This window comes from Castor canadensis, chromosome 13 (assembly GCF_047511655.1).
Source record: "Castor canadensis chromosome 13, mCasCan1.hap1v2, whole genome shotgun sequence".
Classification (NCBI taxonomy): domain Eukaryota; kingdom Metazoa; phylum Chordata; class Mammalia; order Rodentia; family Castoridae; genus Castor; species Castor canadensis.
The window spans coordinates 65,257,877-65,283,343 of record NC_133398.1 but is presented as its reverse complement, the minus strand read 5'-3'; the positions used below and the strand labels follow the sequence as shown (position 1 = coordinate 65,283,343).

The 25,467-nt window shown below is 36.5% G+C and overlaps 1 long non-coding RNA gene across 5 annotated transcripts in view; it reads left to right on the top strand.

The window, feature by feature from the left end:
* LOC141415436 (uncharacterized) overlaps positions 1–25,467 on the top strand; it is a 133,684-nt gene that overhangs the window by 56,015 nt on the left and 52,202 nt on the right. For 2 of the 5 annotated variants that reach the window (XR_012440451.1, XR_012440450.1), the window contains exon 3: positions 5,872–5,900. The exons of the other annotated variants lie outside the window; for them this stretch is intronic. This is a non-coding gene — a long non-coding RNA (uncharacterized lncRNA). The remainder of the gene's footprint in view (positions 1–5,871; positions 5,901–25,467) is intronic. 5 annotated transcript variants of the gene reach the window in all.

Here is a 25,467-nt window from a genome sequence, read left to right as displayed (position 1 = left end):
TTTAAAAAACTAAATTCTCCCAAAACTAATGAGCGAATAAAGAAATGGGCAAGTGAACTAAACAGAACTTTCTCAAAAGAAGAAATTCAAATGGCCAAAAAACACATGAAAAAATGCTCACCATCTCTAGCAATAAAGGAAATGCAAATTAAAACCACGCTAAGATTCCACCTCACCCCCGTTAGAATAGCCATCATTAGCAACACCACCACCAACAGGTGTTGGCGAGGATGCGGGGGAAAAAGGAACCCTCTTAACTGCTGGTGGGAATGTAAACTAGTGCAACCACTCTGGAAAAAAATTTGGAGGCTACTTAAAAAGCTAGACATTGATCTACCATTTGATCCAGCAATACCACTCTTGGGGATATACCCAAAAGACTCTGACACAGGTTACTCCCGAGGCACCTGCACACCCATGTTTATTGCAGCACTATCCAAGTTATGGAAACAGCCAATATGCCCCACTACTGATGAATGGATTAAGAAAATGTGGTATCTATACACAATGGAATTTTATGCAGCCATGAAGAATGAAATGTTATCATTCGCTGGTAAATGGATGGAACTGGAGAACATCATTCTGAGTGAGGTTAGCCTGGCCCAAAAGACCAAAACTCGTATGTTCTCCCTCATATGTGGACATTAGATCAAGGGCAAACACAACAAGGGGATTGGACTTTGAGCACATGATAAAAGCAAGAGCACACAAGGGAGGTGTGAGGATAGGTAAGACACCTAAAAAATTAGCTAGCATTTGTTGCAGTTAAGCAGAGAAACTAAAGCAGATACCTTAAAAGCAACTGAGGCCAATAGGAAAAGGGAACAAGAACTACAGAAGAGGTTAGATCAAAAAGAATTAACCTAGAAGGTAACACACATGCACAGGAAATTAATGCGAGTCAACTCCCTGTATAGCTATCCTTATCTCATCTAGCAAAAACCCTTGTTCCTTCCTATTATTGCTTATAGTCTCTCTTCAACAAAATTAGAGATAAGGGCAAAATATTTTTGGCCAGGTATTGAGGGGGTGAGGGGGAGAGACAGGGGGTGGAGTGGGTGGGTGGTAAGGAGGGGGTGGGGGCAGGGGGGAGAAATGACCCAAGCATTGTATGCACATATGAATAATAAAACAATAAAAAAAATTAAAAAAAATAAGGAGTCATACTTAAGGTTTCCTAGAATTCAGTCATGAAGTCACCTGGTCCTGGGCTTTTCTTTGATGGAAGACTTTCAATTCCTGAATTAATTTCTTTATTGATTTGTCTGTTTAGATTTCTAATTTCTTCTTGATTCAGTGTTCACAAGATATATACTTCAAAGAATTTTTCCATTTCCTCTAGGTCATCTAATTTGATGGAATATAATTACTCATAGAAGTCTTTTATAATCTTTTGTATTTCAGTATTATTAGTGGTAATGTCTCTTATGGTTTTTTGTTGTTGTTGTTTGTTTTTGCAGTACTGGGGATTGAATTCAGTACCTAACATTTGATAGACAGGTGCTCTACCACTTGAGCCATGCTGTAAGCCCTTTTTAGCTTTGGTTATTTTTGGGATAGAGTCTTGTTTTATGCTCAGGCTGACCTGACCATGATATTCCTATTTGTGCTTCCCCATGTAGCAAGGATGGTAGGCATTCTGCACCAAGTCCAGTCATTGGTTGAAATGGGTTCTCACAAATGTTTTGCCTAGATTGGCCTTGAACTGCAATCTTTCCAATTTCTGCCTTCTGAGTAGCTAGGGTTACAGGATGAAAACACTGTGCCTGGCTGTAATGTCTCTCTTTAACTTCTGATTTTATTCATTTGAGTCTTCTTTCTTTTTCTCTTAGGCTAGCAAAGAGTTTGCCAATTTTTTAGCTTTTCAAAACAACCAACTCTTAATTTTGTTGATCTTTTCTATTGTTTTTATACTCTCTCTGTGTTTATTTCTGCACTGATCTAGAAATCCAGATCCAGGAAGTTCAAAGAATATCAACTAAAGTGGAGCTAAAGAAATGTACACTGAGACACATCACAACTAGAATGACAAATTTAAAGACAGAGAGCTTTGAAAGCAGCAAGGGAAAAGCAAATTTTACATACAAGGGAACCGCTATAAGATTATCAGTGAATATTTGAGCAAAAACCTTTCAGACCAGAAGGGGATGGGATGATATATTCAAAATCCTGAATATCAGGAATACTATATCCAGCAACCCTGACTTTAAAAGGAGATTTTTGGGTATGGCTGAAGTGTTAGAGCACTTGCCTAGCGTATACAAAGTCATGAGTTCAATCCCCAATACTACAAAAAAAAAAAAAACCCACAAAAATTAAAGGGATGATAAAGTCTTTTTCAGACAAACAAAAGTTTTATCACCATTAAGCCTATGTTACAAGAAATGCTTCAGGGATTTAATTCAAGCTGAAGGAAGAAGGTTCTAACTAGTAACATAAAAGCATATGAAAGTATAAAACTCACTGGTTAAACTAAGTTCATTGTCAAATCCAAAATACTTTAATTCTATGATGGACTTGGGTAAGCCAATAATACCTTTAGTAGAAAAGACAAAACAATTTAAAGCAACTAATGCTACAATGATTTGTTAAAGATATATAATGCTTTGAAAAATGTAAATTTTGACATCAAAAATGTAAGATGTGGGAGGAGGGGGAATAAAAGTATAGAATTTATATATGTTATCAAATTTAAGCTGCTATCACCTTTCAATAGCCAGTTTTAAGTATAAGATGTTTTATGTGGACCTCAGGGTAACCACAAAGCAAATACTTACACAAATACACAAAAGATAAAATGATCCAACACATACTGCTCTAGAAAGTCGTCAAACCACAAGTGAAAGGAACAAAGGATGTACAAAACAGCTAGAAAATGTTAATAAAAATGGCATTCATAAGTTCTCATGTAAATGTTTAAAATTTTCTAATCAAAAGGTAGAATGGCTGAATGGATAAAACAAAACAAAAAGCCCCCACAAAAACCAAAACCCTACTACATACTGCCTATAACAAATTCCCTTCCCCCTTAAAGAACATTCATTGACTAAGAGTAAAGGAATGGACAAAAAGTTATTCCATTGGGGGGGAGGGGAGATAAAGGAGAATGATGGAGGGGTGAATTCAAGTATGATATATTTTATATCTTGTAAGAACTTGTAAATGCCACAATGTACCCCTACCACAACAATTAAAAAAAAGATATTCCATGCAAATGTAAATAAAAAGAGAGAACAGGAAATCATACTTACTTCTGACAGAATTGACTTTTGATCAAAAACTAAAGCAGGGACAAAACAGGTCATTATATAGTGAAAAGGGGGTCAATTCATCAAGAGTCTATAATAATCATACATACAGTGCATTCAATAGTACAGCACCTAAAAACACAAAGCAAACATTAAGATATTTGAAAGCAGACATAGATTGCAACAAAAGAGTAGGAAGGGGTTTCAATACTCTACTTTCAAGATTGGACAGGTCATCCAGAGAGAAAAATCAATAAAGAAACATTGGACTTGAAGTACATGTTAGACCAGATGGACCTAACAAATATTATCTGAGACATTCCTCCCAACAGCAATAGAATACATACTATTCTCAAGTGCACATGGAACATTCTTTAGTATAGATAATGTGTTAGACCACAAAACACATATTAACAAATCTAAAAAGGTTGAAATCATTTCAAATATCTTTTCTGACCACAGTAGTATGAAATAAGAAATAATCATGGAAAATTAACTAATGTGGAAACAATTATTGAGTCAAAGATGAAAACATAACATATCAAACTTACAGGATGCAGTAAAAGCAGTTCAAAGAGGGAAGTTTATAATAGTAAACATCTACATCAAAAAATATCTCAAATAAACAACTTGATGTTAGACTTCAAGGAAGTAGAAAAAGAGGAAAGCCCAGTTCGGAGAAGAAAAGAAATAATTCTACTATTTCTACTCCTTTAATATATTTTTTTAAACTAAGTCCTTCTCTCTATCCAACTGAATTACTTTAATTGGATGCTTCTCTCTCATATAGGTAACTTTCAGGTCTTCCCCCACCTATCTCAGGATCCTCCTAAATTCATCCTCTACATCCATCCATATATAACTATGTAAATAAATTATGATACACACATACAATGCAAAACTAAGTAACTTTTAGAAAAAATAAGGCAGATTTACATATGCTAAATAGAAAGCTTTCTAGGATAATTTATTTAATAATAATTGCAAAGTACTGAATAGGATGTATGGTATTGTCCTTGTAGACAAAGTTATAAAGTATACAAAATGCTGTCATTATACACAGTAGATTATTTTTATTGTTTTTCTAAGGACTCCAAAGAAAATGGTAACCTATAGGAAGAAGTACCAATAGACTGTAGGGATTAGGTAGGGAGTATGTGGGCTTTTTTTTTTTTTAAGTTCTCATAACTTGCCTATGAACCTTCGTCCTCCTGTGTCCTCTGAACTTTCTTGGTGATTTACATACATTAATACCCTCAATGAGTATGTGTTGCATGCTTGGGTAGTTACCATGGGGGAAAATGAAGCAGAAAAGTGGATGTGGGACAGGAGGCTATTTTAGTTGTAATAGCCTCATAGTCAGAAGTCAATCTGCAAGCAATGGCTACCTGAAAGGGTGGAAGAAACTGACAGAATTGGCACAAAGTAGTGTTAAGGGTAAACTTTACTTATTTCAAAAGTCTTGTTTCAGGCTAGTCCCCTGAAGCATAATAGATAGTGCTTAAGAGAAATTAAGTTGGCAGCAAATACTTTTTCCTTGGAACTGTTGTAAGAAACTACACAGTGTTATATTACAGTATTTGGCCATTCTTTCCCTCTAATCTGTCCCATTCATATCATTGTAAAATTAGTCATAAGATCATATTTACCAAAAGTCACAGACACAGAAAAACTCATGATGTGAAATAAACCAAAGAATAAGATATTATATTACTTTTCTTATCAGACAAGGCTAGTTTTCTTTTAGCTATAGGGGTGGGGTGGGGAACTGACATGGATTTACTCATTTGCCTGCTATTTCCATCTTTCATTTTTTGCCTTTTTTTTTTAACCACTGACACTTTTAATTAGCCTTTCTTTTTTCTTCTCTTCTCCAAAGTGTCAGAGAAATAATTATCTACCAATAACTATGTCCAAATTCATATATGTATTTCCTCAGTAGACGTTCTTTACAGAAGACAACTTTGTATGTTAAGCAGCATTGTAGAAATATTAGAAAATCTTGTCAAAAAAGATGGCTCACTCAAACTGTACAGGTATTTGATTGCTCTTTACTTTCTAGAGATTTATGTTCTGGAAGCTGTTTTCCTGATTTCAGGATATAAGCTGAAAAGAGGGATAAAAGAAACTAGTGTGAATAATAGAACACTTATTAAATTTCCATTTGTGTGGTCAGCAAATTCATACCTGTTCATAGCACGTTAGATCACTTCATTCCCACGTGCAAGTAATCATTTCTCCTTACTTTATGCTCATGAGTCCCATGGATGCCAGGTAGTGTCTTTTAAAGGAAAGACAGAAAATTTGAGAACTAGAGGGGCTGTGTTTGCATCTTGGATATGATACTACTCCATGCTCCAGAGCAATTTAACATTTTAATATCCCTAAGCCCTAGTGTACTCATCTGTGAAATGGGAATATAAATATCTGTAATTTTGTTGGAAGGATTACTGAGACAATACCTGGAATACCAAATAGAAGTGAGTTCCTTACCCTAGCCCTTCCCTTCCACATTTCCTGCCTTTAAACTGTGATTGGGCTGGATTTTTTCTTTTGCTTTATTGATTTCATTTTCTTTTTGTCTCTCATTCTCTGTCTCTCTCTCTCGCTCTCTCTCACTGAGGACTGAACCCAGGGCCTCATATTTGCTAGGTAAGTGCTCTACCACTTGAACTATACCCAGTCCCTAAAACATTAAGATATTTTTTATAAGATTTTTCCTTTTGGGGGGCTTGCACATTTCTGCTCCTGTTAAATAATAAAGAAATGTTCCATGCTTATAAGAATACAGTGAAGAAGGGAGTGAAATTTTGTGCTAGGGAAAATTTTTCTGAACTAAACTCATTCTCACATGCATGAACATTACCCTGAACTCAAATTGATTATCTACATTTCAGTTTCAAATATACTTCCTGGGATTGGGAGAATATGTACAAGGCTGGGTTTAATCCCCTGCACTGAAAATGCACTTCTTGGAGGAAAAGAATTACTAATGTTCTTTTGGGTTAGAACTTCTGGAGTAGTACTTACTTGTTTTTCAATATCTAAAGAATACCTTTGAAAATGTTATTTTGAAATAAAGTGTTGCCTGGAAATGACTGTTTTTTCATTCACTGGTTATTTTTAGAGTGGTCTAGAAGACATACCTATGATTGTTGCTAAAGCCTTAATGTAAACTCTTGAGTAAGTTCAGTGGAAAATTTAAGCTCCATTGAAAAGATATTTATACATACTGTTTGAGTTTAAACAGGAGACAGAAACCACACTACTTATTTAAACAGAGAACTTATTGAAATGTTGACAACTATGTAACTGAAGGATTTAAAAAAACAAAACAAAACATGAAAGTATCACGGAGATAGCAACTGCAGAAAGCATTTACCATCCCTGGGGCTGGGGAAGCAAAGGGAAGTGGTTGGAATTATTAACACTTAGAAACTTAGACAAGGGGCCCCACAGAGATGAAACTCAGACCTAAAACAGGGCTGTTTCTCAGCTTTTGTTTGTGTCTTGGAGCTGGGATAAGAAGTTCTTGTGGGCCTGGGACCAAAACCTTTAAGGATGGGGTACTGGTTCCCCAGTGTCTCTGAGGTTGGAGGCATGATAAGGCTGGGTTTATAAATATTTTAAAAATTGAAAATTAGATTCAGCTATAGCTATGAAAAGGCATTATAGCTGTTGAATGAAGAAACTTTGCTCCAATGATAACACAGAAAGCAAAAGCTTACTAGAAGCCCATAGCAAACAAACATAAAAGAACATGTCCTTTGTCCCTCCTCCAGCTTTGCAGTCTTTACTACCTTCTACAAGAGAGTAGCTGGAGTAGCTGTGAACACAGAAATGGTGTATTCAGAGTTGCAGAGCCAGAACAGCAAAACTGAGTAGAGAGGGGTAGTTGAGAGACAAGAACTTAATGTAACACTTGTTTAAAAATAGACCTGTACATTGGAAAGTAGGAGGTGGTGAGGAATTGATACTTTTTCTGCTCCTTTTTCTACTCAACTACTCATGAAAGTAAGAGAGTTTCCCACAGTATAATTGGAATTGGAACATAATACAAGACCAAACGTGACCCAACATTTTCTCTCCACTTTACCATGACATCAGTAATTCTGTAATATTTATATTTAACAGGCTGGTAAATTTTCTGAATTTGTAGTGACTAATTTAGAGTTGATTGCTTTTTATTTTGTCAAGTGGTGTCATTATGTGCCTTCCAAAATTTCATTAAGAGAATATTTTAACCACCAAAACTCAGGAAGCACATAAACTCAGAGTAACGAATAGGTATGAACTGAATGATTTTGCTTTTTTGAAAAACCCACTATTAAAATACATTATTCCCTCTGTAACACATTCAGGAAAATGAGCACTGGTGAAGATGTGTACCTAATGTTACACAGCTAAGTGGCAGAGCTATGCCTAGAAACCAGATCTCACTAAAAAAGGCTACCTAGCCTCCTATTAACTTCTTCTTGGAAATTTATTTCACATACTCCTTACAAGGGTCTAAGCTCAAGGTATTGGCTATACGTTGGTCCAGACAACACTGATTTTTTTATTTGTCCTGGCCATCCTAGTCAAAGCTTGTTTAACTTTCAAGATAAAACTTCCATAACTTCCAAGTAGAGACTGTGTGTATTCTTTCCTGACCTTGCATTATTTGAGTTGTAGCCTTGAAATGAACAAATCCCTCCTGATTGAAATATTATGCTTCTCTTCCTTACATTCCTTCCATTTTTCATATTCTTTACAAATAATCTTTGCCTGATGTGTTCAAAGTCTCCTTCCTAAATGGGCACCCCTGTTAGACTTAGGAAGCCAGGTTGCTACTATGTTTGTAGCTCAAAACCATCTCACTGCTGCTGAGGTTGAAGGAGAGATGGACATGGTCTTGCCTTCTAGCTTTGTCTGGTTTAGCAAGTGTTTGCAGCTGGTGCTTAAGTCCTAAGGTTGAAAGATTTACCACCCTAACTTTGTGCTACCTGTTCTTTTTCTGACTACCTGTTAAATAAAAATGATGCAATATTTTATCCCCTTACTTCTTTGGAGGTACTGGGGTTTGAACTCAGGGCCTCAGACTTTTTAGGCACTCTACCACTTGGGTCACTCTATCAGCTCTATTTTATCCCTTTTTTATGAATATTGACACTCATGGTGGTAGAGGGACACATAATACACAACACCTTATTTAAGGCTTAGCACTCCTGAGCACTGGAACTTTATGAGTGAATTTGACCTCCTGTTTGGTCCCTTTGTCCAGTTTGTCCTGATTAGTTTTGTTAGTTTAAAAAAAATAAAAAATACAGAACACCTAGTTAAATTTTGGGGAAATATTTATACTTAAAATTATATATTGGTTAGTTGAAATTAAGGTTTAACTAACTGGACATCCTATATTTTTTTCTGGCAACTCTTCTCCTGACCATCTAGCTCTTGGCTGTGTTTGGTGATTCCCTCTGCTTGGTTGGGTCTCTCGCCATATTCATGTCCTCTAGGAGGGACAACCAGTTTTCTCACAAAAAGTATGAGAAGCAAAGTTCTTCTGGTTGAAGACTATGGGTGGACAAGATCTAAATATGATTAATAAGATCTAGATAAGATAAAATAGTCTCACATGTTTTTTCACTGGCAGTTTCCTATGTGTTTATAGCTGTTAAACTGCTAGTTCCTAGAAAGCAGGGACTTGGTTCTATTCCTTTGTGTTATTCAAAGTGCAGTGCCCAGCACAGTGCCAGCCACAGAACAGATATTAAACAAATGCTTGCTAGAGTAAATTCTGTGTAAGGGTAACAATGAAGATGTGAAGTTGATTTTTTTTCTCCCTACACAGATTCTTGTGAGTTACTTTCATTCAGTATTTGCAAGATTGTAAGCACTGGGGTGTTTTGATGTATGTGTATGTATTTTATGTTTCCTTTTTAGTTGCAATATAAAAATTGGTCCCCCAATAAGGAACTGAAATTCAGGTCACCTTTGAAATTCTGTGGCTCTAAAAGAAATACTTTTCATGTCCCCATGCCATAGAGTTCAAGGAAGTGATAGAGATGTCAGTAGAACCTAAGCTTTGAATCTTCTGGAGACCACCTCTTTTCTCTATTACATGGTAAATATGTGGAGGCTGGGGAATATAGCCTTCCTGTGTGTAGGAAAAAGAAATTGGATCAGTACTAACACTTAATGTTAACGGGCTTAATTCACCCATCAAAAGGCACTGCTTGACGAAATGGATTAAAAGGGAAGATCCAACAATTTCTTGCTTACAGGAGACCCATCTCACCAACAGAAATAAGCATAGGCTTAGGATGAAAGGCTGGAAGAAGATTTACCAAGCCAATGGCCCCCGAAAACAGGCAGGAGTAGCAATACTTATCTCTGACAAAGTAGACTTCAAACCTACATTGATCAAACGAGATAAAGAAGGACATTCCATACTAATAAAAGGGGAAATAGACCAAAAGGAAATAATAATCATCAACCTGTATGCACAAATGTCAACACACCCAATTTCATCAAACATACCCTGAAAGACCTAAAAGCATATATTAACGCCAACACACTGGTTGTGGGAGACTTTAACACCCCATTATCATCAATAGATAGGTCATCCAAACAAAAAATCAATAAAGAAATCCAAGATCTAAAATATGCAATAGATCAAATGGACCTATTTGATGTCTACAGAACATTTCATCCAACTTCTACACAATATACATTCTTCTCAGCAGCCCATGGAACCTTCTCCAAAATAGATCATATCCTAGGACACAAGCAAGCCTCAGCAAATGTAAGAAAATAGAACTTATACCGTGCGTACTATCTGATCACAATGCAGTAAAAGTAGAACTCAACAACAAAAGTAAAGACAAAAAACATGCAAACAGCTGGAAACTAAATAACTCATTACTTAATGAAGAATGGATCATCGATGAAATAAAAGAGGAAATTAAAAAGTTCCTGGAAGTCAATGAAAATGAAAACACAACCTACCGGAACCTATGGGACACAGCTAAGGCAGTCCTGTGAGGAAAGTTTATAGCCATGAGTGCATATATTTAAAAGACTGAAAGATCCCAAATCAATGACCTAATGATACATCTCAAACTCCTAGAAAAACAAGAACAAGCAAATCCCAAAACAAATAGAAGGAGAGAATTAATAAAACTAAGAGCTGAAATCAACGAAATAGAAACCAAAAAAACCATACAAAGAATTAATGAAACAAAAAGTTGGTTCTTTGAAAAAATAAACAAGATCGATAGACCCCTGGCAAACCTGACTAAAATGAGGAGAGAAAAAACCCAAATTAGTAGAATCAGGAATGCAAAAGGGGAGATAACAACAAACACCATGGAAGTCCAGGAAATCATCAGAGACTACTTTGAGAACCTATATTCAAATAAATTTGAAAATCTTAAAGAAATGGACAGATTTCTAGATACATATGATCATCCAAAACTGAACCAAGAGGAAATTAATCACCTGAATAGATCTATAACACAAAATGAAATTGAAGCAGCAATCAAGAGTCTCCCCAAAAAGAAAAGTCCAGGACCTGATGGATTCTCTGCTGAATTCTATCAGACCTTTAAAGAAGAACTGATACCAACCCTCCTTAAACTGTTCCATGAAATAGAAAGGGAAGGAAAACTGCCAAACACATTTTATGAAGCCAGTATTACACTTATCCCAAAACCAGGCAAAGACACCTCAAAAAAGGATAGCTTATAGGCCAATCTCCTTAATGAACATTGACGCAAAAATCCTCAACAAAATAATGGCAAACCGAGTTCAACAACACATCAAAAAGATTATTCACCATGACCAAGTAGGCTTCATCCCAGAAATGCAGGGGTGGTTCAACATACAAAAATCAATAAATGTAATAAACCACATTAACAGAAGCAAAGACAAAAACCACTTGATCATCTCAATAGATGCAGAAAAAGTCTTTGATAAGATCCAACACCATTTCATGATAAAAGTTCTAAGAAAACTAGGAATAGAAGGAAAGTACCTCAACATTATAAAAGCTATATATGACAAACCTACAGCCAGCATTATACTTAACGGAGAAAAACTGAAACCATTCCCTCTAAAATCAGGAACCAGACAAGGATGCCTGCTATCTCCACTCTTATTCAACATAGTACTGGAATTCCTAGCCAGAGCAATTAGGCAAGAAGAAGGAATAAAAGGAATACAAATAGGTAAAGATACTGTCAAAATGTCCCTATTTGCAGATGACATGATCCTATACCTTAAAGACCCAAAAAACTCTACTCAGAAGCTTCTAGACATCATCAATAGCTATAGCAAGGTAGCAGGATATAAAATCAACATAGAAATCATTAGCATTTCTGTACACTAACAATGAGCAAACTGAAAAAGAATGTATGAAAACAATTCCATTTACAATAGCCTCAAAAAAAATCAAATACCTAGGTGTAAACCTAACAAAAGATGTGAAAGCCCTCTACAAGGAAAACTATACACTTCTGAAGAAAGAGATTGAGGAAGACTATAGAAAGTGGAGAGATCTCCCATGCTCATGGATTGGTAGAATCAACATAGTAAAAATGTGGATACTCCCAAAAGTAATCTACATGTTTAATGCAATTCCCATCAAAATTCCAATGACATTCATTAAAGAGATTGAAAAATCTACCGTTAAATTTATATGGAAACACAAGAGGCCACGAATAGCCAAGGCAATACTCAGTCAAAAGAACAATGCTGGAGGTATCACAATACCTGACTTCAAACTATATTACAAAGCAATAACAATAAAAACAGCATGGTACTGGCACAAAAACAGACATGAAGACCAGTGGAACAGAATAGAGGATCCAGATATGAAGCCACACAACTATCAGCAACTTGTCTTTGACAAAGGAGCTAAAAATATACGATGGAGAAATAGCAGCCTCTTCAACAAAAACTGCTGGGAAAAATGGCTAGCAGTTTGCAAAAAACTGAAACTAGATCCATGTATATCACCCTATACCAAGATTAACTCAAAATGGGTCAAGGATCTTAATATCAGACCACAAACTCTTAAGTTGATACAGGAAAGAGTAGGAAATACTCTGGAGTTAGTAGGTATAGGTAAGAACTTTCTCAACAAAACCCCAGCAGCACAGCAACTAAGAGATAGCATAGATAAATGGGACCTCATAAAGCTAAAAAGCTTCTGTTCATCAAAAGAAATGGTCTCTAAACTGAAGAGAACACCCACAGAGTGGGAGAAAATATTTGCCAGCTACACATCAGACAAAGTACTGATAACCAGAATATACAGGGAACTTAAAAAACTAAATTCTCCCAAAACTAATGAACCAATAAAGAAATGGGTAAGTGAACTAAACAGAACTTTCTCAAAAGAAGAAATTCAAATGGCCAAAAAACACATGAAAAAATGCTCACCATCTCTAGCAATAAAGGAAATGCAAATTAAAACCACACTAAGATTCCACCTCACCCCTGTTAGAATAGCCATCATTAGCAACACCACGAACAACAGGTGTTGGCGAGGATGCGGGGAAAAAGGAACCCTCTTACACTGTTGGCGGGAATGTAAACTAGTATAACTACTCTGGAAAAAAATTTGGAGGCTACTTAAAAAGCTAGACATTGATCTACCATTTGATCCAGCAATACCACTCTTGGGGATATACCCAAAAGACTGTGACACACGTTACTCCAGAGGCACCTGCACACCCATGTTTATTGTGGCACTATTCACAATAGCCAAGTTATGGAAACAGCCAAGATGCCCCACCACTGACGAATGGGTTAAGAAAATGTGGTATCTATACACAATGGAATTTTATGCAGCCATGAAGAAGAATGAAATGTTATCATTCAATGGTAAATGGATGGAATTGGAGAACATCATTCTGAGTGAGGTTAGCCTGGCCCAAAAGACCAAAAATCGTATGTTCTCCCTCATATGTGGACATTAGATCAAGGGCAAACACAACAAGGGGATTGGACTTTGAGCACATGATAAAAGCTTTAGCACACAATGGAGGGATGAGGATAGGTAAGACACCTAAAAAATTAGTTAGCATTTGTTGCCCTCAATGCAGAGAAACTAAAGCAGATACCTTAAAAGCAACTGAGGCCAATAGGAAAAGGGGAGATCAAAAAGAATTAACCTAGAAGGTAACACACACGCACAGGAAATTAATGTGAGTCAACTCCCTGTATAGCTATCCTTATCTCAACCAGCAAAAACCTTGTTCCTTCCTATTATGGCTTGTACTCTCTCTACAACAAAATTAGAAATAAGGGCAAAATAGTTTCTGCTGGGTATTGAGGGGGTAGGGGGGAGAGGGAGGGGGCAGAGTGGGTGGTAAGGGAGGGGGTGGGGGCAGGGGGGAGAAATGACCCAAGCCTTGTATGCACATATGAGTAATAAAATAAAAAATAAAAAATAAAGAAATTGGGTTAGTGACCACCTAGTTACTTATGCTACAAGAGAGTTTGGGGTGTTTCTGTTTCATTTTATTACATAAGAGAAAGCACATTGGAATCCTGGAGCCCAACATGCTCACATGTAAAATAAAATGCTTAGGGATGTTTCTTATTAGCTCTGGAAGTCTTTAGAAGTCAATTAGGTGCCACCATGGTGAGAGGTTAATGGGAGAGTTCTTTTATGTTTGGATCTTGAGTGTCGTCAAAGGCTTATATGATAAATCTTGGTTACTAGCCTAGGCATATTGGGAGGTTGTTGTAACTTTAAGAGCTACAGCCAAGTGGAAGTGCACTCTCTTGGTGTATACCTTTGAAACAATATTGGTATCCTCACCCCTTTTTCTCTCTCTACTTCCTATTCACCATAATGTGAACAGCTTTGCTCCATCCTGAGGTCCCTCTCACAGGCCCATAGTGACTTGCCTTACCTGCACCACTCCTCATCTCTAGCCATTTTCTTTGAAATTGGTTATGAGACATAAGAAACATTTCCTCTTTTTAAGTTATTTTTCTTATTTTGTCAAAGCAATGGAAAGCTGACTAACTTATGTTAGTTACTATAGACCTTATGGTGTATAGTATCTAATCTTCATTTCTACCACAGTAATGTTTTTAAATTACTCTTAAGCTTGAGGATTCTGAAACCAAATATGTATTGCTCTGAAGTCCATGTCTCTCTTCTGCTCCTGGCTGTAATAGTAACAACATTTTAACAGATGATAAGAGATTTTAAACCACAAAATGAACTGCTTCACTGGGTGAAGGATCTGTTAAACAAATTTTCTCCGATGAGAATTATGTATTTCCTATTTTGCTCAGGGAGCAAAAGTATGAGAAGTCAGCACTGTTGTTTCTGAGTGGTGCTTTGGGAATCACATCTTAGATAAATGCCATGGCTGTGTCTACTATATAAGCACACTGGCAACATCGTGTGTGTGTGTGTGTGTGTGTGTGTGTGTGTGTGTGTGTGTGTTGCTGGGGATTGAACCCAGGGCCTCATACATGCTAATGTCTTTCTCTACCAGTGAACTCCATTTTCATTTTGATGTTTAAAAATCCTTCTTCTAGGCTCTGTGGTGGCCTCACTGATCATCAGTGGAAATACCAAGTACCCACCACTCTCTTCCCACCAAGAAAAATCAAGGGTAGCATGTTATTTAAATAAGTAGGCTAGGTAGGCATAGTCTTAGTCAAAGGGGACATTAATTTTAATAGAAATAAGTGATTTGATGGGCGTTGGATTAAGACTTGAATTTGAGTTCTGTCCTGCCTTTTAATTGAGTAACTTTAGGTAGTTACTTAATTTCTCTCAGACTTAGTTCTGCTGTCTAGGGTACTGCTTCCTAAACTGTATTTCTTAAGCTTTCAATCCATTTGAGTAAAAGCTATTTTATAAAATACCTAAAGTTAATTTTCAGGAAAATGAAATAGAAAACAGACACAAAATATACATGTGTTTTTTAGATTACTAGATTCAATAAGCAGAAAATTGCTCTGATTGCTAAAAGTTTCTAAACACCCAATTCTTAGTTTTTCTGCTATCTTGCCATGACTGGAAATAAAGAATTCCCAGACTGTCCCTAGACTAGGGACCACACTTTGAATAGCACTGCTCTTTAAAACTAAGGACAAAAGTATCTTTCTTCATTGAAGCGTGGTTGTTAGAATTCAATGCATAATGTATGTGAAAAACTTGGAAATAATGCTTTGCACATATAACACATGAATAAATGCCACTTTCCTTAATAAAATTAAACACAGAACCTCCAAGGAAATACTGTCAGTATTTCCAGGGGAAAGTAGAGACTAGGGAAAGCCTGTGATGGAGAGTATTTGACTTTGTCCCCCAACTTCACCTTCCCATTAAGATTTCTTTATCCTCTCTCCCTCTTCCCTTCTTTCTCACTCTACTTTTCTCTATTTCCTTCCTGCTACCTCTATGACATCAGCTTTGTGGTGGGTCAAAATGTCTGCCTGTACAGAAGCAGGAACACATAACAAGGAATATCAACAACCCAATTTACAAAGTATAAAATTCTGGTCCTAACTTAGTTTATTTGCTGTGTGGCTCCATAAGTCTTTTTTTTGTTTGTTTAGTAGCATAAATTAGTTGTCCAAAGGGTGCTTTGATCAAGTTAACTCTCTCCATTATTCTTTCTTAACCTCTTTTAATCAGTTTTCAGTGGGTTTCCATTGTGTGATGACTAATTATGTTTAGTCATTGTATCTCCTTAGGCTCTGCTTGGCTTGACAGTTTGTTAAATTTTTCTGGTTTTTGATGACCTTGACATCAAAGGAGGATTATTCTTCAGGTATTTTACAGTCTATTCCCCAGTTGAGATTTGTCTCTTTTTCTCTTGATTAGATTGGGGTTATGTTTTTTGGGGGTTATTTTTTTCCTGTCTATGGGAATAGGGTTTGAACTCAGGGCTTAGGGCTTGTAAAGCAGGCATTCACTACTTGAGCCACATCTCCAGTTCATTTTGCTCTGGTTATTTTGGAGATGGAGTCTCTTGATCTATTTGCCTGGGCTGGCCTCCTAATCTCAGCCTCCCAAGTAGCTAGGATTACAGGCATGAACCACCAGCACCTGGCAGTTATGGGTTCTTGAGAGGAATATCAAAGAGAAAAACTGCTATTCTTATAACATTATAGCAAGGGTACATGCTAGCAACACAATTTACACAATAGATGTTAACTTTGATCACTTGGTTAAGATAATGTTTGTCAGGTTTGTCTATTGTAGAGTTATTCTTTGTTCCTCCTTTCCATGTTCTACCTCCTTGAGGTCAGAATGCGTACAGAAATTATTTAGAATCCTGCATGGTAGTATTACTCTACATGAACGCTTTGTCTATTTTTAACCCTTTTGTTTGTTTACCCAATCTATTATATGTATTAATATGGTCTTGTGGATGTTGATTTTATACATTGTCTATAATCTAATACTATTTTATTGCTCAAATTGTTGTAGCTTTGGTCACTAGGAGCTTTCAGTTGGCTCCTGTGTTTCTATGACATAATCCTATTATTGTGTTTTGTTTAGTTTTTAGCATTCCTTCACTTTCTGGCACTACAAGATGCTCCAAACTCATCTCAAATTTCTAAATTCAGCCATATCTCCAGTGGCTCCTCGTTTCTTTTATTGGAGGATAGTATTAGACACAAAGATCTGTATGGTAGGTGTGCTCATTGCCACTAGTATGTCATAGCTTCTAGGCCATTTAAGCTGATTGAGCAAGGATGTATTTATACACAAATACATATACTAATATGAATCTATACAAACATATATGCATATTCTTCATACGTTAATATATATAGCAATACTGAGCTAAACATGAATTCATACAGATGTCTTGACTAATCCTTTACCACATGGATAATTTTAGGCCTCCCTATGTTTCTCTGTAAATTTCTACTCCAACAGTTAGAAATCTGATACCACCATCTGCTGTCTATTTACTTAATTGCTTAATTCCTGGATATAGCAGCATCAGAATTTTCAATCTGCACAAGTAGAGTATAATGCTTATGTAGTTGCTTTTGTTTTTAGTTCTATAGACTACACTTTAGCACCTTTCCCTCATACCATTCAGTGAGGTTGTTTCACATATTTGTAATATCAGTAGACTTTTATCATAGCACATATTCTATGCTGAGATCCCCCAACCTCCTGATTGTTTTTTAAATTTACATACATTAAGGCTTATAGTTAATGTTTTCATGATGGGTCTTGAAAACTGCACCATGTTATGTACTCACCATTATAGTATGATAGTTTCACCACAAAATAATCCTCCATGCTCTACCTATTCAACCCTCTCCCACTCTTTGAATCATGGTAACTGCTGAACTGTTGACTATTTCTACAGCTTTGCTTCTCCAGAACTGTCATATGAATGGAATTATAAAGTATGTAGCCTTTTAAAATGGACTTCTTTCACTTAGCAATACACATTTAGGACTCATCCATGTCTCTGAATGGCTGTATTGTTCCTTTCTTAATATTTCTTAAGTATTCCATTGTATAGATGTACCACAGTTTGTTTGCCCATTTCCTTATTAAGGACATCTGGATGCTTCAGTTTGTGGTCATGATGAATCAAGTTGCTCTAAGTGTTCATGTTCAGGCTTTTGTGTGAGCATACTTGAATCAGTTTGGGTAAATATATAGGAGCACAAACACTAAAATACCTTAAGAATATGGCCAATTTTGTCAGGAATTGCCAAATTGCCTTCTGAAGTAGTTATATCATTTTGCATCCCCACCTGCAACGAATGACTTTCTGTTGCTACACATCCTCACTAGCATTTGGTGTGGTTAGTATGGTGGATTTTAACTGTTTTATTGGGTGTGTAGTGAATTCTGATCATTGTTTTACTTTGCATCTCTCCAAAGATAAATAATGTGGAATATCTGTTCATATGCTTATTTGTTATTATCTATCTATCTACCTATCTATCATCTATCTGTCCATCTACCTATTGCTTTATTAATGAGGTGTTTATTCAGATCTTTTGAATTTTTTAATTGGGTTGTTTGCTTATTATTGATTTTTAAGTGTACTTTGTACATTTTTACACAAGTCCTTTATATAGCCTGAAGTATTTTTCCCAGTCTGTGGCTCATATTTCCATTCTTTTAGTCCTTTGGCAGAGCTGAAGTTTTTTAATTTTAAAGAAGTCCAGCTATTCACATGTTTCTTTCATGGGTTATGCTTTTGATGTTGCATCTAAAAAGTCATTAGCAAATGTCACATAAAATTTCTCCTATGTTTTATTTTAGAAGTTTATAGAATGTACATCTTTTTTTTAGTTAATACTTGTGTAAGGTCTGTGTTCATTTTTCTGTATATGGACATCCAGTTGATCACATTTTTGACACCATTTGTTGACAAGATTATTTCTTCTCCACTGTGTGCAGTTATGCTTATTATATAAGTGACTATATTTGTGTGAATTTATTTCTGGACTCTCTATTTGTCCCACTGATCTATGTGTTTATTCTTTCATTTTTAGCGTGACGTTATATTTACTATAACTTGACAGTAAATCTTAATATTAGGTAATTTTAGTCTTCCTATTTACTTTTTCTCTATCATATTGTATTAGCAATCCTGGGACTTTTGCCTTTCTAAATAAATTTAAGAATCAGTTTATAAAATTTCTTCTTGGGATTTTGATAGGATTGTGTTGAATCTATAAAAGTTAAGAAGTTGTTCATCTGAATATTAAGATGTCTTCCCATCTAGGAACATGGAATTTTGTTCTTTGGTGTTTTATAATTTTCCACATATAGATCCTTACATATTTTGTTAGTTTTTATATCAAAATATTTGTTTTCTTCTTGCTTTCATGGTTGCTGACAAGTAGCCCATTGCAATTCGTATCCTCATTGCAATGTGTTCTTTTTTCCCCTATGGATTCTTTTAAGATTTTTCTTTTTGTCTTTTCTTTGTTCTTCTCCAGTTTGACTATGATATGCAGTTATATGTATGGAGATTTTTGGTGTTATTTAGTTTAAGTATCTATCCTGCTTGATATTCTTTGAGATCTGTTGTTTATTTGGCATTAGTTCTGGAAAGTTCTTGGTTATTAATACTTAAAATATTTCTTCTGGTCATTCCTTCTTTTCCTTCTGGTATTCCAATTACATTATTGTTTTACATTTTCATAATAGTCCTCCAATTTTTGTGTGTGGAGTTCTGATTCTATTTTTTTTCCTCTTTGCATATCAGTTTTGGAAATTTCTGTTGACCTATCTTCAAGCACTCTGATTGTTTCTTCAGCCATATTGAGTTCACAGATGAGTAGGCATCCTTTATTTTTGTTACCTTATTTTTTATTTCTAGCACTTTCTTTTGGTTCTTAGAGTTTTTATCTCTGCTTATATTCACCACCTGTTCTTAAATGTAGTCCACTTTTTCTATTACAACTATTAACCTAATAATCATAGTTGTTTATTTTTTTGGTTTTTTTGCTTGTTTGTTTATTTTTGGAGATACTGGAGTTTGAACTTAGGGCCTCACACTAATTAGGCAGATTCTCTACCACTTGAGCCATGCTTTAGTTATTTCAGTTAGGGTCTTGCATTTTTGTCTGGGGATGGCCTCAGACAATCCTCCTACCTATAACCTTCTGGGTAGCTGGGATGACAGTTGTGCAACACTATGTTTGACTTATTGATTGAGATGGAGTCCTACTAACTTTTTGCCTAGCCAACCTTACCATGACCCTCCCAATCTCTGCATCTCAAGTAGCTGGGATTATATATAGCATAAGCCACTGTGCCCAGTCATAGTTATTTTTTAGTCTATCTCTGATAATTCTAATATCTGTGAATCTGGTTTGCGTAACATAATTATACCCTCTTGTAGTTTAAAACTCAATGGTTTTTAGTGTATTTATAGAGTTTGCATCTATGATCACTCTCTAATTCCAGAACATTTTCATCATCTGGGAAAGAAATCTCATACTCATTGGCAATCATTCTTAGTCTACCCATCCCTTGGTCATTGTCAACTACTCATATCTTTCTGTCTCTCTAGATTTGCCTATTCTGGATAATTTATATCAATGAATCATACAATACATGACCTTTTGTATCTGATTTCTTTCACTTAGCATGTTATCAATAAACCATTTCTCTTTTGCATTCATCTTCTGAGCAGAGCCTTACAAGATATTCCTGCCTTACCCATGACCCCTAGTACTCTTGATTTATGGGTAAATTTCTGTGACCAGTGGTTGACTCACTCATGTCAACTCCTATCCCCCCAGACCCCTCCTGCTGCCTATACTTCTGATGGTTCCAGTGTAGGGTGAGCGTTACCAACCTAACTACAGGGGGAAATCTCAGTCAAATTACAGTCCCTCCAACTGTGCTCAGAAAATCTAGTGAATGAATCTAGCTATAACTACCTGTGTTTTAAAAAAATATAGTAGCTATATAAATGTTATTTGAAGTGATAATTACTAAAGTAAGCTCTTTGTGGCAGATTATATTATTTTAGAGCCAAGATTTCAAAACAGATGATTAGGGTTTGATTAATGGGTGTAGCAATGCAATGTATATATCCTTGTTTTACCAGATGATTAGAACATTTTGTGTAGCTTAAAATATCAGATAATTGATTGAGCTAAAAAGTAAAAAGAAATATATACTTATATATATATATATAATATTGGAAATCATCTGCTCAATTATTTTGCAGTTAAACTTCCTCATCTTCAGAAATAAGAATGACTTTTATTGGATGTGAGGGTGATCTGGCTGAGACATGTGTCACCCCATTGATTGCCAGGGTTGATTAGGCTGATCTGGTTAGCTAGGCAGTGTCTCCTTCTTCCCTCACTGCTTCATGCGTGTCCCTCTCAAAGCTGTGCATTCAGTCAAAGAGGACAACTAGCCCTGATAGGAAAGGACTGTCCTTTGGTATATGAGTAATATACCTTAGAGTTTCTTTCATACATCAGCTATAAAAGATGTATTTGCCATTTGTAGATTTCATAAGTTTGTGCCTACAAACAAAGGAATCTGATAAATTCTATTTCACATGATTGCTATTAAAGAGTTCCTTCCCATGTGTGCCTGCCTGAGTTTTTTTCTTCCTCATACTTCCCTAATTTATTTCAGGCTCTGCCATCAAGTCCATCACCCAAATCACATACCTGTATGTCTATGTGACACTACCAGTATCTCAGCAATTCAAATACACTCAGTCAAAAAGCTCTTTATGATTCTGATCAAGTCTTTCCAGATACACAGAGGAACATTTCTATTAATAAAGAATCTAGTCCATGAACAAATATTGTCAAGTAGTCAAAGGAATCAGCGAATGAATACATGCATAAATGATTTTTCTGTATAGAGAATATGGAAAACTATAGATATTTATGAATGTATTTAGTATTAGAATCTTCCATTTAGATTAAGCTTCAATTAAAATATTTCTAGCCAATCACAATTTACTTCAAAATGTTTTCATCTGACATATAGGAAGAATTTAATAGACTGGTATAATTTTCACATGATACCCACAACTACTAATAACCTTTGTTTTATTTCTGGATGAAGACAATGACTCAAATTTTCAGAACTTCCCTTTTGCTGTGTTTAAAATGTTAATATTTAATAAATACTTATCTGTATTCTTTAACAAATAGGAAGGGGAAAAAGGAGGGAAGGTGAAACTTTAGAAAACCAAAGAGTTATAAGACACATAATAACCAAATCCAAGAAGAGGTTCTTGTTTGGATCCTGATGTTAATAAACAAGAGATTAAAAGTATAAGACAGGCAAAGAAATATGAACTCTGACTGGATATTTTATAATATTGAAGAATTAATGCTAATTTTAGATGTGATAATGGAGTTGCATTTTTATATTTTACAGAGTTTTTATCTTTTATAAAAATTTAATAAAGTGTTAACAGATGATTTAAATTATTCAGTAGGGTGGGATGGATGGGGTGGTGTAGGATAGAAAATGGATAAAAAGTGGCTCATGTGGCCAACTGTTAGGTTGGCCATGACCTCTCATGTCCCATTTCATCTTAAGGTTGTGACACTCTCCACCTCATGACTACACTTCGTATCCTTTTGACTTTAGGTCTTGTTGATAACTACCTCAGCTGCTAATTCAAAGGTAGCAGGAACTGATAGCCAGATATCCTGTCTCTTCTGTGGTTGAATCTGACAGTTCTTGCTACTCTTTGCAGGACAGAAATGATACTCTCCATGCATTTCATAGGCTTAATTTAGCTTAGTGGCCTTCCAACTTTTCTTATGGGCAGACATCTATTTGCAAATAGACTTATAAAATTGGATCCACTCTTAATTGATGGGCACAGCTCAGCTTGCCCCAACACTCTAACTGCCTCAATACTCTGTAGAAGAGAATGTGAAAACGACATATCTATGAGAATATTCTGCCCTAGTTCATAACCAAGAATGTACTTGTTCTAAGACAACCTAGGAGACAGAGGAGATATTGAGCTATGCCAAAGAATGGCTCTTCCTTGAAGTGTTGCTGAACATAGCATGGTGAGAAATGAGGTGGGAAAAAAATGGTCGAGGTTCTGAAAGTCATGCTCAGATACCTACCTGTAGTCCTTTCTTTCCTTTAGATCTCCTATTATGGGTGACAACCTTTGGCAACTTCATCCTCACTATAGGACCCAACCTATTCTTGTTCTTACTCTCTAATAATTTGCCCATCCCATCCACCTGTGCAAATGTATTTGTCATTCAGCCACTCCCACTCATGACCACATTCATTTCTCCTGGTACACAAGGCTTTATTGTCTGACTAGTTTACCTGTGAGTCCCACACTAGCGTAGCTCACACTCTATAGAAAATTTGCAAGTTTATTTCTGAGAACTGATTAAATATTTTTCTTGGTCAAGTTTAGGATAGCTTAACATATAAGAGAAATCATTTATTTGGGAAATTCTGATTTAGTAGGTGCTACCTGGAAGAATCTGTAATTTTCTTCTAGAATTATCACTGGAGTTGTGCCTCCTAAGACCTGAGAAAAAATTTGCTAGAGAGAGGCTGAGATGGAGGCAAGAGGCAGAGCTCTTGCCTAGCATGTGTGAATCCCTGGGTTTGACCCAGCACTATAATGACCACAAAAAAGCTGGTGAGGAATGCTGTATATATGGACCACAAGGGCTTATATTCTGGATTCTTAATATATTATGTTAATACACATCTGCAGCTTTTCTCACGGACAATTTTAACATATTTATCAACTAACAAATTTGGCAATAATGCGGGTGAGGCAAAAGTTGGTAGAGTGTTTGCCTAGCAAGTGTGAGGTCCTGAGTTCAAATCCCAATACCACTAATAATAATAATAATAATGGTAAAATAAAACAACTTGGCGCTCATTATTATTAGTTGTTAGAATGACTGTGGTGGTTGTTCTAATTTGTGTTTATTTTAGAGATACTGGGGCTTGAACTCAGGGACTTGTGCTTGCTAAGCAAGTGCTCTACCACTTGAGCCATGCCCCAGTCCTACTTTTGATTTTTAAAAACTTTTAGGTTTACCTATATTTGGTCTTTGCACTAACAGCACACAAGACCATAATTATTAGAGTCAGCTACTCGATTTTGCCATTTTCATCAATTTCCCCATCTATAAGCACACTGGCCAAATATCTTTGGACAGTTTAATTAACAAATCCCACTTACCAAGGGTCCAGCACAGATCCAAGAAGAGGGAGGTGAGATAATAGACGTAGTCACAAGATATATCCTTAGTATTGTTAACTGCAGTTTCTTAAAACCAGCCAAAAGGGTCATTTTCTGTGTTTCAAAAGGATGGGCTAGGAAGGAGGAGATAAACTGGAAATTAGGGGAGAAAGAAAGGGCAAAGCCAGCAGACCAGGGTGTCAGACTAAGATAGGCTGGAACAGTGAAAAGCAAGACAACTGCAGGAGGGGTCATCACAGAGTGAACAGGTCTGGTGTGAGGTACAAGCACACATGGGCCTAGCATAATATTCTTCAGAGCTGCCAGATCCCAACCACCACACATCTTTTGTGGGTGATTTGGTTGCTTTGAGGTGGTTAGGTCTCAGACCTTCAATAGAGAGACCACCTTGTGCACTAGTACCCTCAACCCTGTTCATCCCATCTCCCAAGAAAACTACCTGCCAGATTGTTCCTCAAATGTGGCTGAATAGTGGGCTCAACTGGGAGCTTTCGAACTTTACCAATGTCCAGATCAAACATTCTCCTATGTTCCCAGTGTGGAGTCAGGGAGAAGGAAAATATGCAGGAATTATTCAAAGCACTGCTGGGCAAATGGTGATTTCTGCCATCTCCTCTTTACCTTCACTACCCTTGACTAAGGAGGTGTCTACAAACCCTAACCCATCCATCAGATGGGCAAAACTCCAATTCAGTTCCAGGAAATGGTTACTATCACAGAGGGTTCAATTCTAGGGTTTAGGCATGGGTGCAGCTCTGGACCTGTGAAGTAGACGAATTATCAGATAAAGATCCCAGGAAGGTCCAGTGTAAACAGATGAGATGACAAAATTCCATCCCAGGGCAGGGCCCACGGCTACCAGAAACAAGAGAAAGGGAAAGGCAGCAGCCTTGAAGGTGTAGGTGACATTGTGGCTGCTAGCAAGACTGACACTTATGGCTTAGGATTCAGGTTCTTTGGTCCCAGGCACCCACACTTCTCCTGTGCTCTGATCTGCCCACTGAGAGCGGTTCCATCCATAGTTTCCAGCTTTGACAACAATGCTTAATCACACAGGTCCTGCTAGGAGAATCATGGCACTCTGCCTTAGTCCACTTTCTGTTTCTATAATGGAATGTGGAAGACAGGATAATTTATAAAGAAAATAGGTTTATTTTGGCTTATGGTTCTGGAGGCTAGGAAGTTCAACATGAGGTAGCTGCATGTGACAGGGGTTTCATGTTGCATCATAACAGTTGGGAAAACAAGTAAGAGGCCAAGAGGAAGAGACAAAACATGAGGAATAAATAGCCTTGATTTGTAACAGCCCAGTTACACATTAACTAATCCAGTCCCCTGGGAGTGAGAACTCACTTTCTCCAGAAGGGATTAACCTGTTCCTGAGTATTCTCTGTCCATGACTTTTAAATGCCTTTCACTAGGCCATAACTCCCTATACTGCCACATTAAAGAATAAAGCCTCAGTATAACTTTTAGTGGAGATACAACATATTCAAACCACAACACACCCCAAACAG